The sequence below is a fragment of the Podarcis raffonei genome, chromosome 2 (assembly GCF_027172205.1).
Source record: "Podarcis raffonei isolate rPodRaf1 chromosome 2, rPodRaf1.pri, whole genome shotgun sequence".
Taxonomy (NCBI): Eukaryota; Metazoa; Chordata; class Lepidosauria; order Squamata; family Lacertidae; genus Podarcis; species Podarcis raffonei.
This window is the reverse complement of record NC_070603.1, coordinates 48,185,391-48,198,930: the sequence shown is the minus strand read 5'-3', so window position 1 is coordinate 48,198,930 and position 13,540 is coordinate 48,185,391. Positions and strand designations below refer to the sequence as shown.

Here is a 13,540-nt window from a genome sequence, read left to right as displayed (position 1 = left end):
ACACGGTGCTGGGTCATATACACGCTTACCAGAAGTCTCAGTGTGTTCAACAGGGCTTATACTCAAGTTACTGTGTTCTTTGTTGGGTTAAGGGAGTTGAAGTCCAGCAACATCTGGAGGTCCACAACTTCCTTTTTCTTCCTCTAGTCTAGATCATGTCTGTGGAACCTTTGGCTCTCCAAATGGTGACAAATGATAACTCTCATCTACCAGACGTCTGAAGTGAAACAATCCAGACTAATTTCTACTAATTTGCATGTCTGTTTGCAGATAAAACCTTAGTGCAGGCTCAGCTGTTCAAGCTCTGTCCTACCTTGTTCATGTAGAATGATTGATAATGGCCACATTCAATATAGCATTCCTCTATTTTTCCTTTGCTAGCCAAGGAGACTTCTATTAAGAGGCTTAAAAACCCATGCCACAGGTGCATATGACCTTATTTTCTGAATCTACATTCATAGCTGCAATGAATTGGAAGTTATCATCTAAAATTACTCTCATATTTTGAACTTTAGGTCTCCTGAATGGTCCAAGATGGCTTTCTCTATTTAGCATAGGGAGTTATCTGTGATAGAAAAATGTAAACTCCCTTGGCTAGACACATGAATCCTCTCCACATGCTTCCTGCTACACACTTCATCCTACATATCTCTAACACTAGCATTCAAACTTCCTGTGTCTGTCAACTGCATGAAAGTGTCATACTGATCACAATTTATATTTGATTTTTAAAAAGGTTCATTCCACTTGGTAATGTGATAACAAACATTCAGGTATGAAGTGTCCTTAATACCAGATGTGGAAGCACACTGTGATGCTAAAGTTCACATTTTACTCACTAAGGTTAAATCTAAAGCACATGTTTTAGTAACCTTTATATTAAGTTCATCTTATGCAAAAATGCATGTTGTGTTCATGCTGCATAATTTTAAAAGTGGTGGGAAGAGGATTGTGGGATCCAGGAGGTATTTTACTGAGGCTACAGATTGGTAGGAGCAGGCACAATGTCACTGTTTCTGATAAGAAATTTCAGGGATGAAATAATGCTGAGCCAAAATTTTCAGTACGAATGTTCATCTCAAAATCACTCCTATATTGCCCTCATTTCACCCCTAACCTCTGCCCCCTTTGGCAGCCTGGCCCAGCATGTGACAACATCTAAACTAGTGCTCAAATAATTTCTGAACAGGTATTTTTGACACGGTCAAAACTTAAATTTATTAGGTGGTGGTGTAGATTAATTAATGTCATTAGTTAGTGCCCTATTGTTGTTACAAAGTGGAAGCATAGGTAAGACTAGCTTTGTTCTTTGTCTGAGTTAAGAATATAAGAAAAAAGCATGCTGGATCAGTTCAGCATCCTGTTTTCACAGTGGCCAGATGCATTTCACAGATGCTTATGGGAAATCCACAAGCAGGACCTGAATGCAACAGTGCTCTCCTCTCTTGTGATTCCTCAGTGTTTGGTATGTTGTTTGTATGCCAATCCCTTTCTTGCTTACTAGTTTTGTTAGTAACCCTTTACATTTTGGGAAGCGGTAGCAGCTCATAATATTCACTTTGCAAAACCAGGAACTAGTCTGTTTTTAAAGAGAAAAATGTAAGGAATATATACAGTTCAGTCAGTATGGAATTAGTATTCCAGGTCATGCTATTCTGTTTCCCACAAGATGCCTTAAGGCTACAGGAACATACAAGATTTTTTCTCTCTCTCTCACCCACCACCTATTTGACAGATCAGTGTAGACATTACACAAACTACATGTTTTTTGAAACATGGTCTGATTGTTCAAGCTTTGTTCAAGGAGTTCCCAGACTGTTTTTTTAAAAAATGAAAAATTGGCCAACATCAGTTTTAAACAGAACGAATGAAGAAGTCTATGTTCAAAAGCTTTATCCATTTAAAATCTGGGTCCATTTTATGGCTAGCGTTTAATCTATTATATTCTAAGGTAAAAAAGAAAAGAAAAGAAAAAAGAAACCTACAATATCCTAGTAATTCAAGTGCAATAGTAGAATTCCAAGAACTATAGTGCAGACAAGATAAATACATACTGAATGTAATTTATACCCCCATGTATCCTTTTGAATGCATGCGAGATATTTTATTTTCCTCCTCCCTCACCCTCACACCCTCACTCTCACTCTCTCACTCACTCTCACACAGTGTGTCTCTGTCTCTTGGCTCTGTCTCTCTCATACAATTCTTGTTGATAAAACTTCTTGTGACTTTCAAGCACTTAAGCCAGTCTAATTAGTCCCACCTTCCTTCTGCAGCATAACTCAAGGATAGGGTTGCCATATTTCAAAAAGTGAACATCCGGACACAAAAGTTTTTGAGCTTTTCTTAGTTTTGCCCAAAGTTGTTGAGCTTTTTATACATTTTTTTTTAAAAAAAGAAAAAAGTTTTTGAGCTCTGACACTGCTTCAGACTGCAGTATTCCGGCTATGTCCAGGAAATTCAGGACGTATAGCAACCTTACTCAAGGAGGAGTGCATGTGGTTCCCAGCTGATCAGCACTGAGCCAGGCACTAACCAGACTCAGATTTCCTTAGCTTCAGCAGTGATGGCTTCCTGTGCCTTTAGACTAAACCTAGTCTAATTTTTTTTTTAAATGCTATACACACACACACACACAATAAAAATTATGTTTCTTTCATTGTTAAAAAGCAAATACATTATTTACTCTTAAACAAATGAACTTCATATATCTTAATTTAGTTGCCCTAAATAATGTATGTTTTATGAAATTGAGACTAAAAGAAAGGGCAAATAAACTTAAAATTAATTATTGAAATCTCTAACTCTGTCAGAGGGGACAATTTCAACCTAATTTTCAATTCAGATTTCTAGACTCTCTTTTGACACTACACATAAAAAAGAGAGTCTTCTTTTCTCCCCTATAATTAGATAGGTGCTGCATCATTCTGCTACAATAGTAGCAACATTACACTTAAGAGTTGGGCATATTTCAAATTTGCAAACGATTCCTGGGAAAGTCTGCAACATATGCACACCCAGTATATACAAGATTCTTTTAACATGAATTTTGCAACATGATAGAACAATATTAGTTCAGATCAAAATGTGGGCCATCTACTAGTACGTATTTCTTAAAAGAAAAGTGAGTTATAATTTACATGTTTGCATCAGGGCCAGTCTGCTCATGAGGCGGGATAGCAGCCACCTTGGGCAGCAGAAGCCCAAAGGCAGTGTCCCTGTGGACACCCAGCTCACCCTACCACTGAAGCTATGTTGGCAGCAGTGCCAGCTTCCAGTGAGATTCCACTGAGAGCTGCCATTGTTGCAGGCACCACCACACAAACCAGGCAGGGGAGGAGATGGCCTGGCCTGGCGGATTGTTCCCACTTCACCTCAAGTGGTGAAACAGGATGCACCACTGCTGAAATGTAGCGATTTCACAATGTCTTTTATAAATTTAAACAAACATCCTTCACCACATGGGCATCATACCTGCTAATGGAGGGATCCTATAGAGTTTGACCAAGTCATATTTTCATTTCCACCTTTAGTGTGAACACAGGCAGCTGTATCCTGAATGAGCAGAGGAGAAGGCCTTCAATTCAATGTTCATCCACTTGGTGCTCTCCAGATGTTTGGGGTTACAACTCCCATCAGACCTAGCTGGTGTGATGACACCATGTTCCAAATTCACTAATAACCACTCTCAAATAGCACTGGGGGGAAAGCACCTTACAGCAGAACCGTCAGGAGGCTGAACTATGGGCACTCAATACTACTAACTGAAATCAACCCTGCAGGTAGGAGCAGAATTATGAGTAACACAGTGCTTCTAATTCCAATCCACAGAGTTGATCCAGGAGGATACCATTGTCAATGGTATCAAAAACTGCTGACAGGTCAAGGAGAAGCAACACATTTGCACTCTTCCATACCTCCATACCCAATAAAGATAGTTTATCAAGGCAACAAATACTAATTCAGTCCCCCAAGCTGGCCTGTAGTCAGACTGCAATAAGTCCAGATAATTTGGTTTTTTCAGGAGTGTCTGGAGCTGAGCTGCCTAGAGTTCAACAGGGAAAAAGGTGTCAAAGATCTCTGGGTCCAGGGGTAGGGCTTTTCAGGAGCAACAAACATGCTATTGCATCTTTAAGAGAAAGCAGGCACCAACTTCAAGCAAAAGCGTGTTAACTACAATCTAATCAACTTCCCCTAGTGAGTTTGAGTAGGCTGGGATGGGCGTATGTTACTAAAATACCTTTTTCAGAAACTGATGCCACCAGACAGCACAGTACATGAAAAATCTTTACTGAATCTGTCATAATAACGGTGTCCAAGTAGTCATGGAGATGAATGACCTTATCTCAAAGTGCCTTATAAGCTTGTCACAGCAGATATCTGAGTATGGTTGCACTTAAGACATGGGCCAGAGAGATTTCACCTTTCTTTCCTTCCCCCTGCTTCAGATGGTCCACCAACATTGTGGAGAAGAATTTGGGGGCATACAGAGGTCTGCGGGGGAGGGGAATGAAGGCAAAGTCCTGCTCTGCTCACACGTGAATAGCATTGGCCATGCCCCAATATAACTTGCAAACAAGGTAAACAGCTAATAGTCAACTCACATTTTAATAACATGGAGTGCTGTTGATTTCCTATATACAGTATAATGTACTGACCTCTCAATGATGGCAGCAGTTGCTAGATGGTTTCCTTTCCCCCCTAGCACAATCCAGCTGATCACATACAACATTTACCATACCTTTAATATATGTTTATAATTATTATTAAAAACAAAATATAACTGAATGCATTTTGAAAACATCATGGCTTCTAACTTGGCATCCTCCCCACCCATTCAAATGTTGCTTGCAACTCACTGTCACTGCATGCAGACCTTTTAAAAAATGATTTTATACCATGTAAATGACTGGTGCCTTTCTGCCAGAAATTATTAATTCTGCATCAGATGACAGGGTGACGAGAGAAATACAGCCAGCCACCTGCAGCTGGTATAATCTGTATACGTATCTAAATGGCCCTTTCCTTATTAAGTATTCTAGAATATATTAGTGTATCTCCTGCAACAGAACTTTTAGTATGCCTTTAATGTTACGCTTATGAAATGTGGGTTGTATTTCACCTTCACTCTCGTATACTGGCTATATAGTTTTGCTAGAATAAACCAACATTTCACTTTAGAATCAACTCCAGTTATGTGTTACATATGAATTCTGGGAAATGTGGCTTGCTTTAGCCAAAATTAATTTAAACAAACCAGAATCAAACTCTGATTTGATATTCTCACTTGTTAACTTCATTTGGTTTGGACAAACCATAGTCTGCTGGGTCCATATGTAGCACAGAACTGTTGTTTGTTCTATAGTTGAAGACTTCAACCTCCTTTTTCATTTGGAAAAAAAAAATAGCGGGTGAGTGTGAGAGTAAATGTTTTATCAATCAATTGATCAGGCCATAGTCAGACTGTTCAGTATGCCACTTAGCTCATTTCAGGCAATAAACTAACCATAGTTTAGCTAATTGCAAATGAGTTGTGGTGAGCCTTGAGCTTGTATACTTCCCCTCTAACTGTAAAAAGAGAGTGAAACATTCCGCTTTCATTTTAGAACAAACAACAGTTGCAACTTTGGTATGCAGATCTATGGTTTCTTCTAACCCAAGGAAATGTTGTAAGTCACCCAGAGTGGCTGGAGAAACCCAGTCAAATGCTATAAATATCATCATCATCATCATCATCATTTGTTAAATGAACAAAGCAGGAGCTGCTTTGATCCTGGTTTGTTAAATCAGCTTTGGTTAAAACAGATCCCATTGAAGAACTATGGTTTGTTTCCAGGTGAAAGTAGAAGCTCTCACTCTCTTCCTATTGCACACATACACAGAAAGGAGGACAGCAGTGCGGAAGCATGGGGTTCACCATGATTCATTTGCAGTCATCTAAAGTTCAGATTCTAAAATATTGATTATCTGAAGTAGGTTATATATTTCTCCTATTTACTAGTTAACTAAAGTTCTGCAGATATAAATTCTGTTGCATTCTTAACTCTGGAGATAAAAGCAAGTGTGTTGTCTCCCATTCCCAAATGTAGCTGAGAACTCGCTTCATAAGGCAATGTTTGCTATATGTAATAATCACCAAGAGTTATTTCCTAGCTCTTCGAAGTAAAGTGGAACTTATAACTGCATGCTGTATTTGCTGTTGAGATGTCAAATTGTATCCCCTTTTGGGGATGATTACTACATTATTAATGTCATTCGATAAAACTTAAAGGAACCAATTTATTACTTTAACATATAGATTGCCTTCTTCTGTGAAAAAGAATCTATAGATAACAATATAAGAGATTTTATATGAAGAAATCAATACACTGTTTATCCAAAAAGTCTGTTTTCTAATATTGAGGAAGTCAGGAAAGAGAATTACAAAAACAAAAACAACCATATCTGAACATTAGTGACACTGGGAATTCCCAGCAAAGACCAATAATACTATACAAAGATCAGCTAATAGAAGAGGCCACAATATATTAAGAAATGCCTCTAGTGGATTAAATGAGACCAATGTTGCAGCTACACTTTCATTTTAAAGAATGCTGTTTTGAAACCCCATGTAAAGAAGAACTGCGAGAGTAAACGCACAATGTGCCACAAGACTAGAGACCACTGGTGCACAAAGACAGTCTTTTATATGACTGAAACAGCTTGATACATGCACAAAGTCATTTAGTACCTTACCTCCTACATACACTGTTTTTAGGTCTACTATATGTGAATTGTTCTGCACAGTTAGAAATCAAAACAAATGATGCGTTGATGTTAATTGCCGTGGAAACATAACAATGTGAACAAAAGATCCCCCCAAAACTTGATTCCCCCTGTGCATTGTGTCCTAAGTAAGAATGGTATATTTTTCTATATATGTATACCAGAACAAGTATTTTACAAGAGGACTCATAGTTAGACTGACAAATTGCATTTCATCTCAATTCATGAAATGATCTCATTAGTTTAACAGCAAATACTTGTCATATTCTGTAAATATGCTGTTGGTTAACTTGTAAACTACCCCAAAGCACTTAAATTTAAAAGTTGTCTATTAATTTATAAAATAAATTATGTATTATTTTACTTTTTCTCTTTTCATTACACAAGTGGGGGGGGACTTTTTTCCAAAAAGAATTTGACAGCTATATTTACACAGTAAATGTTAAATTGTAAATGTTCACTACCACAATTCTTACCACAATCCTTACATTTGAATAAATCTTGACTTCTGGGTAAAATTATTGTTAAGAAGGTTTTTTATTATTATTCTATACTTGTGTTACATTATTACATTACCACATTCACCTCTAGCAGTTACTATATATATCCATTACTTTTCAAAGGTCAGTGGGAGCTGGCTGGTAATACTGCGTTCTAGTGACTCTCCATTTAATTTGCAAAAAGGGGCTTGAACGAACTGACAGAGGAATCCTGAACAGATTTACTTAGAAGTATATCACACTGTTTTCAAGGCTGAGATCCTAAACACACTCACTAACTTGGAACAGAGCACAGTTATATCAATGAGACTGAATTTTAAGAAATGTGCTGAGGATTAGGATATAGGTCATTCTCTTTTAGTTTAGCCTCCATCACTCTAAAAACGGGCGGGGCGGGGGGAGAAACCTTATTACAATGTCAGCTCAGACACCTCCAGTCTTTTCCAAATACAACATGAGTCCTAAGACGACAGACAAATCTGACTGTCAGCCGCCTCAGATCAATACTCCTGGAGCAGTAGTAATTCTCTCTCTGACCCAACAACTGCAGGCACCTTTTGTCTGCCTTCCTATGTAGCTATTTGACTTCTGGAGGAGGGTACAGAGATTTAAAGCATAGGTCATTCTGCAAAGGGGATCATTTGTGACAGTATTCTCATCCAACTATTCTTCCCTTCACAACATATAAAAGATGAAAGTTGTGCTTCTTGCAAATAAAACTAGCATCCATCTCTTACCTTGCAACATTTGTCTTTTTTTCTTTTTTTTGGTAGCAAACAAGATTCTAATTCCATAAAGTTGAGCAAAACAAATATTTGCAGTTATATTCCATTATATTTTTAGTCTCTTTAGAAGTTCACTCTTTGAAAACAACTAGTCCAGTATATGCATTTAGGAAAATACATCACCCTGATTTAGGACACAAGTGGTTCATTTTGGGAGTCAACCATTTGTTTCACATGCCACTATTGTCCTCTTCTATTTATATAAGTTCATATCACACTCAAGTTACTTTAATGAATTAAAAAGACAATCTTATTAATTTTAGTATAGAAGTTATGACAGAGGGTTTTTTAAATAAAAAATAGTGATCCAACTATATAACAGTTTTGAGTCATATGAGCAAAATGAAGTCATGGTGGGTTTTTGTGTTTTAAACTGTGAAGTGTGAACATCTGTATTTCATGCATTGCTTTTTTAACCTAAGAAATAATATACTGATTTGCATATTCACTTATTTCTATTTGATTTAGTACCCAACAAATATTGGGTACTAAATCAAATAGAAACAACTATAGTGTTTGTGCAACAATGTCATTTCTTGCACCAAGAAATGCCAAGAAACCAAAAAGTCATCTGACAAATGCCTGAAATGACTAGATTTTATTCCCTCATCATAACCAGTTCACACAGGTGGGGATAGCACACCTAGAAATGGGTGGATGGGTGGAGTTTGCTGTGCTATAGACACAGAATAATCCAACCAAATATATCTTTGTAATAACAAACTCTGTAAACCAAACATCTTGATTCAAAATACCAAAACAGTCCAACTGAATGCCAAACAAATACATTCATGTGACCCTAATAAGAACAGTGACCAGGCACACAATCTACAGGGAAGTTCTCTTCTGCAAGTCCAACTGAAAGGAACAGGACTTATGTGAGAGAATGTTAGCACTATTCTGCAACTCCCATTTATTTCAATATGGCATTCACAATAAACACTTCCCAGTAGATTATGCCCCAAATCACTTGACAAAGAACACTGAAAGAATGCATAATTTAAAGTAATGCATATTCATAGGATAAAACATATGGTCACAAACCAGCCCAAACTAAGTATTTTAGTTTAGTTTAATGAGAGAGATTTAAGCATGAGATTCTCATTGAAATCAATGGGGAGAAAGTGCTTATTTTTATTGGATTTTGCACACTGTTAAATAATAGTTGAGAAGGAAAACAATATTTAAAACTTGAATTACTTTGAATATCACACTTATATAAGTGAATGCTTTTTCTTTTTGGCATTTTGCCAAAGCCTGCTTGAAAGACATCTATGACCCTTGTCAGTGGTAGGAAAACTGATGTTGTTTGATAACATTTGTAATTTTTAAGACATCTTTTGAAAGACGCAAAACTAAAACATGCCGGTCTTATTTGGTTTCACATCCTTACAGTTAATATGAAATTATCATTAATTAATATGAACAAAGTGTAAAGAGAATAATACACAACTAATATCCCAAGTTAATGTTAAATGATAAAGTTTGGGCAGGTGATTTGTGATGTTAGTCTCCCCCCCCCCACAAAAAAAGAATTATATGATTTAAATTAATTTAATAATTAACTGTTTACTATCCTGACTATCTCTTCTGAAATTCATGACCTTTAGAAAAGTTTTATATAAGGTCATATTTTAATGTAACACTATAGTGACTCCTGGAGTTTCATTTATGGAAGACTTTCATTTTTAAACTCATGCAGCTGAACATGGCAAAGTATAATTTATATAGTATTATTTCAACAGAGTGTCTCTAAAACCTGAAGCTGTATTTAGACTTATTTTTTATATGCAGCATTGTCATCACGTATGTTTTACAGTGCAACTTGAATGCTTCTATAGCCACTGCTGACTGGCTTGCATATTTCCCCTTCCATAATGAACTAATACAATTATGAACTTTGTTAAAAAAACAGAACTGATAAATATAGTTAGTCCATATCTTATGCATCGGTTCTAAACATATGTTATGATTGTTTGTCCTAAAATTTAAAGCTATGCTTGATAGGAAGACCTTAAAAGGAGATATAATTCAAAGGTATCAAAAGCCTGCCACCTTGCAGCTCCATTTGCTTTCATCAGGTTTGCTAACCTAAATATCACTACACCAATTGGCATGATGATAATAAATCAAGCTGCTACACAGTGTAAAGTCTACCAGGAGTGATATCAGCAAATGCTAGACACTGGAGTGGACTTATGTATGAGTAGTACTAAACTAGCAATCTCCCTCTCCCACCACATTTTGGAATGCATATTAAGTGGAATTTAGCAACAGCTCAAGCACTGGACAGTATGTGATGCACTAAAGCACGTCCACGTTTATGGTCTTTGCAAGCAACATGAGCAGTGTTTGTCCTTTATTGCCTCCTGGAAATCTGCAGCAGTAATGCATAGCAACATTTATAAAATAAAATAAAAATAACACATAGAATACAAATGCTTTCTTGCTCTTAGTTCTGACTATTCCAACCAACGTGCCCCTTTGCAAAGCAGTTTCTGGGTCAAACGCCACCTCTCTCATCTATCGCGTTACCCAAAAACTGGAATAAAATTGCACTTGGAATGTGTGTTGGGGGGGTGCAAAAAAAAAGGAACCTTGAAGACCAAATAAATAAATAACACAACGTTCAATAGAAACCACCCACCAATAATAAACAGCCCACAAACCAACAACATGGAAACTCCATTGAAGCACAACAAATGTCAACAGCCAAAGATGACAATTAATGGGCAGAGAAAGCAGCAGCAGCAGCAGCACTTCTAGAGCAGGGACAAGAGAGCGAGTCCTCCTGGAACTCGGGCAACTAATGACCTCTCTCCAAGTGCTGAATCCAAGGAGACAAACCCCTCGCCAGCGAAAAAGCAGCCGAAGTTGTCGACGGCACTCGCGTGCAATTACGGGAGGCAAAGGGGGGGGGAGGGAGGGGAAGACCGAAAGAAAGCGGGGGGGGGGTAGGGGGGAGAGAAAGAGAAAGAGCGAGCGGGCTGCAGTTTGAGGCGCCGATGCAGAGCTAGGAGAACCCCTTAAGCATGCAGACAACTACACGACAGAAGTGAAGAGCGTTTACCAGCGGCGGCGGCAGCAGCAGGTTGAGCAGCCGGAGCTCCTCACACCATCTCCGTGAGGTAACTTCGCCAGCAGAGCCCTGACGGATTCCTTCACTGAGGGAGGGGAGGCCCCTCCTGAGGGGAAAAAAGGCGCGATATCCCGAGCGGCCAAAGCGTCTCTCCTGTCGCCGGGCTCGTGCCTCCACCGGCGCCGGGGAGAGCCGAGGGAGGAAGGCTGCCTGCCTTGCCTGCCTGCCTGCCTTGCCTGCCTGCGAGCTTAGCCACCCAAGCAGCTCAGTGGCAGCTGCTCTCTGAATCCAGCCTAGCGGCGGGCGGCACAACCACCAGGTTGCACGAGCTCCTGAATGGGGGGCGCGAGCCAATCCCCGGGCTCAGTGGCGCGCGCGCAGGGGTACCGTGCACAGGCGCGCCCGGCCGCCGGCTGCCTGCAAACAGCGAGAGCAGCAGCAGCAGCTTTAAAGCCAGAGCGGCGACGGCGGCGAACAGCGGCCGCTGGGTTGGTTTATTTTTTTTGCTCTGTGCACGGCTGGGGAGGTTATGCAGGGTGCGAGACGCGAAGGCGGCATTTGTTTTCCCTCGCGGCTGCTCAGGCAGTTAAAGGGGAATCTCAGATATATATATTTTCCCCCTTTCGCGCGCGCGCGCCAGGCGCTTTCCCGCTGCTGAGAAGGTCCCGCATAGGCGAGCGTTGGCGAGGCAGGGAGGCGTTTGCCAGTAAAGGTAGCAGGCGGTTGGGGGTCGGATGTCAAGTTCCCAGCAAGTGCTTGGGGCTCAGGACCAAGGTCCCTGACAGCACTGGAGGGGAAAGGGTGGAGTTTCCCCATAGCATCTCCATGGCGGTGGGGCAGGTAAGATGGCTCTCTCGTGCGCTGTTAGGCGTGCTGGCCTCCCCCCCCCCCGCCCCCCAAAAGCCCTCTATAATAATTGCACCGAAGGAGTCAATGGACATTTCATTTGCACGTTGCTATGGGGAATAGGGAACGGCACTAGGGGAAAACTGAACAGGGAAGAATTTACTGGCAGGCTGAGGGCCTAAGTAAAAGTAAAATCTATGGTGCACTTGAAGGATCCTGGATTTTTAAAGTAAGGATCACATATGCTTTGTCAAAAACACACCTCTTGTTTATCCGCCTTCCTCATCTCTTTACTCTCTGATAGCTGAGCAATATATTTTTAGGACCCACCCTATTCTTCATTTTGCTTTACTTGATTTTAATCTTTTATTCTTATAGTGTTGTCACCCACCCTAGGCCCTGTGGTGAAAGCCAGGTAAGAAAGCAAATAAAGAAATAAATACGCCTTAAAAAAAAGGATCCAGCAAGGCCTGTATGCACAAAACTCCAGGCCCAGAACACAAAGATTCCAAGATTTGCCTCATTTCTCCACACAAATTTCAAAAATATCCCAATTTCTGCTGACTATCACAGTGATGAGAAAATCTAAACTGGGCACATGATTTCTATATAGAGTTCTTCTCTCACATCCCCATGCCTAATTGTGCTTTAAAGACACTGCACTTTTCACCAACATTTCTTTCTCCCCCTCCCATCATTCATAAGAATTGTGTGTACCTAGCAATAACATTTACAGAACTTTCAAATAGGCTTACTATATTGTTGTATTATTTTTCAGCAGAAAAGTCAAGGATCGTGATGGAAATGAATACTCTTCACTTTGCTCAGGATATACTTGGTACTTCACAGGGAAGAGTTGAACATTACAGCCTTTTATTTCTGTGATCAATAGAACTAGAGGGAGGCAGTGACTACCTACTCCAATGAACAGTCCAATTGCTGAACCAGAAGTAAGGATGACTCCTGGGAATACTGTCATTTCTCCCAAAATATTTCATAGGACACAGGTGGTGCTGTGGTCTAAACCACAGAGCCTAGGGCTTGCCAATCAGAAGGTTGGCGGTTCGAATCCCCGCTACGGGGTGCTCCTGCCAACCTAGCAGTTCAAAAGCACATCAAAGTCCAAGTAGATAAATAGGTACCACTCCAGTGGGAAGGTAAACAGCGTTTCCGTGCGCTGCTCTGGTTTGCCAGAAGCGGCTTAGTCATGCTGGCCACATGACCTGGAAGTTGTACGCCAGCTCCCTCAGCCAGTAAAGCGATATGAGTGCCACAACTCTAGAGTTGTCCACGACTGGACCTAACAGTCAGGGGTCTCTTTACCTTTACCATATGCACACATCTCCTAGGAACATAGCATAGTTTCTTGAATGCAAGCAAATGAATGATGAGTTTAAATTTTAAGAAGACGTAGTAAGCCTGAGATAGTTTCAAGAAGAAAAATAGATGGTTCCATCTATCTACCAACCTCCAGCTTGGCAAGTAGAAGCTAGTGAACTAACTCTGCCACTTTTTAAAAATTTTATTGTGAAAGAACTTGGCCAGGACTGAAAGACAAGCCTTCA

General features: G+C 39.9%; 1 long non-coding RNA gene across 1 annotated transcript; it reads left to right on the top strand.

Annotated features, from left to right (window-relative positions):
• Positions 1 to 11,029: 11,029 nt before the first annotated feature.
• LOC128407742 (uncharacterized) lies at positions 11,030 to 13,053 on the top strand. The gene is made up of 3 exons (XR_008328873.1): positions 11,030 to 11,617; positions 12,354 to 12,390; positions 12,757 to 13,053. It is a non-coding gene; the product is annotated as an uncharacterized LOC128407742 (long non-coding RNA).
• Positions 13,054 to 13,540: the final 487 nt, after the last annotated feature.